The following is a 3119-nucleotide window of genomic DNA, read 5'->3' as shown; positions in this document are numbered from 1 at the left end:
TACATACATGTGCTGGGGGATGGAAATAGGGGATTGTCAAGGGCTGGGGAAAAAAGGAGACATATGTAATACCCTTTGTAATACTTTAAGCAATAAAAAAAAATAAAATAAGTTAAAAAGAAACCAAGCCAAAAACACTTAGAAGAGAATATTGGCAAATTATGATCTAACTGTGATTTTCTGAACATAAAAGCTGTGGAAGATACAAGATTGATCATTTTATACAAAAAAATATTAATGGTTGTATGTCAAAAACAGAAGCAAAATGAAAAGGCATAGAAAAATGCTAGCTAGGTAAAAAGCAATATCCTTAATATAGAAAGAATTTTGACCAATCAATAAGAAAACAACAAGCACTGTAACTGAAAAACTGAAGAGGGTCTTGAAGAAGTTAGTTCACAAAAGAAGACATAAGTGCCTCCAGAAACTAGAAATATATTTAACTACAATAACAATGAAATAAAACTTCTATCTCTACAACTTCCAAAGGAGTCCCCTAGTTCACTTCCCTAAACTTCCCCTCACTGCCAGTGACACCAGATCTTCTGGGCTCATGCTCTAAAACCTGCCGGGTGATGTCACTGTATCATGTCACTCATGCATTCGACCCTGGGATGGGCGATGCACCTCAGATCACAAATTAGATATAAACAGATACATGTACAAATCCCCTAAGAGCCACACCTTAAAAGCTACCCTCACTCATGTCCTGGACAACCACTGACACCAACATTCACAACCATCCCAGCATCCCAGACTGCTGCCTTGGCTCAGACTAGCACAGTTCTACAGTTTCTGATTCAGAATCTGGGTAGTAACAGTGAAGAAATAGGTGAAGGAGGTTCAGAACAGAGCGCCAGGGAACACTTTCCATGTACAAGGTATAAGGAAGGTGACAGAGTAGGGGCAGGGAGGCAGGCAGAATGGTGGGAAGAGAACCAGAGGGAGAAGGTGATTCAATGTGTGGAGCACCACAGAGAGGCTAAGATGAGGGTTTGGGAGGAGGCCTCTCAGTCTGATGTCTAAATGTTCATTCTAGAAATAAGAACACTGAGAGTGGGAGCTTTATCCTGGTTCCTACTTCATCCCCAGTGCCTGAATTCAAAAAGTATTTGCTGAATGGATACATGAATTGCAGCAAAGGCAGGTGGCAAGGGAACAGAGACCAGATTATAACAAGTAATGGCAAGATTGGCTGGTGAGAGGGTAAAGGCCACTATATTTTAAACAGTAATTTATACACTTTTCTCATTTTAGAAAATTTGAAAGATATAGCCAAGAATTTTTTTTTTTAAAAAAAAGGAAACATCATAATCCCCACCTTCCTTCCAGAGGCAACTGCTGTGAATATTTTCATTTATTTTTTCTAATTTTTTCATGCGTATTTCACACTGGTGAGATAATGTGTATATAATTTTGTGGGGGGGGGCGGTTCAGTAAATTATTCTTTCGCCAAATCACAGGAGGTCATGGGCGCTTCTAATATGCATAAATACCCATACATGCAACACAAGAAATCATACCAAGCATCTTCGCAGACCACGATGGCATAATATTAGAAATAAACTACATCCCTTCCATCCAACCCAAAGTAACTGAAGTTAGCAGGCAGGTGTCCTGCTCCAACCTTCTTCTCTCTCATGCAAGCAAATGGACACAGTAAGGCAGAATTTTTATTATTTTGCTTCAAAAGTGAAATCGGAGTTCAGCTCATTTCTCTGCAACTTGCTTTCTCACTTAACAATCCATCAGGGACACCTTCCAGGTCAGTAGATACATATCTAACTTGTTTTTCCATATAAATGTGTAATATTCCAGGGCATGAATGTATCTCAATTTATTCAACCACTCCCCTGCTGATGGCCATTCAGTTCTTTTCTTGGTTTTCTTTTGCAACAATTCAGTAAACATTATAACATAAGGTTTTCCCCAAGATATTGAATCTGTTCATAAACAGCATTTCAAATGGATGCACAACATTCCAATATATGGTTATACTAGAATTCACTCAACCATTCCACTACTGTCATACATTTCAATTGTTTCTGGATTTTTCCCCCATCCTATATAATAAAAGGCTAATATGCAAATTGACCAAACAGCGGAACCGGTTGCTATGACACACACTGACCACCAGAGGGCAGACACTCAACACAGGAGCTGTCCCTGGTAGTCAGTGCTCTCCCACAGGGGGAGCACCGCTCAGCCAGAAGCCGGGCAATGGCTGGCGAGCACAGAGGCCTCCAACTGCCGGCTTAGGCCCGGAGGTGTGGGGGGAGTAGGCCTAAGCCATCAGTCAGACATCCCCCAAGGGCTCCCAGACTGCAAGAGGGTGCAGGCGGGGCTGACCCCCACCCCCACCCCAAGTGCACAAATTTTGTGCACCAGGCCTCTAGTTGTAAATAAGACTCCTAGGAAGGTCTAGTGACAGAATGCTGGTCAGTGCAGTGGAAAATGCTTTTCCATGGCCAGAGTCCCAGAACGAATGTTCACTTTTACAATAGTGGCATCCAGCTTCGGTTTCGGGGGAGGGAGAATATTGTCCATATCGGGTTGGCTGACCTCTGCGACAGGCATTGTCAGAGGTGGGTAGATAGGGCTGGAAGCCTGACTGGTTTGGAAGTCTCCCTGAAATCAAATGTGTGTTCGTGAACTAAGAAAGTTATAACCCAGGGCACTCCAGACTGAAATGCTAATAGAGTGGGAGCCAATGCCAAAGTGGCTGAACGTCCTTTCATGCCTATGAAATGCTGAGCTTTTTCCAAGAAAACAGCTACCTGTTCCTCACTTCAGTGGCCAGCTTGCTGCCTGTAAACAGGAATGCTGCTGTAGACTTGCATCTGAGTACCCAAGATGGTGTCTGCCTTCTCTCACCCATGCCTGTAAGTCAGCGCAGCTACCAAATATGACCCATTCTGTGCTCAAGAACAATCCTGCAGAGCTAGACTCTTCAGGTTGTTGTGCACGTATTATTTTTAGATGATTTCCCTAGGACAGATTCCAAAGTGCAGGTTATGGGATCAAAGGATATGAACTTAGTGAGGCTTTGGCTCTGTTTCAACCATTGGTTTCTTTCTTTCCAGAAAAAGTACACCAATTACATTCTCAAGCGTGTGCAG

Source organism: Myotis davidii, unplaced genomic scaffold (genome assembly GCF_000327345.1).
Source record: "Myotis davidii unplaced genomic scaffold, ASM32734v1 scaffold88, whole genome shotgun sequence".
Classification (NCBI taxonomy): Eukaryota; Metazoa; Chordata; class Mammalia; order Chiroptera; family Vespertilionidae; genus Myotis; species Myotis davidii.
The sequence above is the reverse complement of the archived record's forward strand: the minus strand, read 5'-3'. Positions refer to the sequence as shown.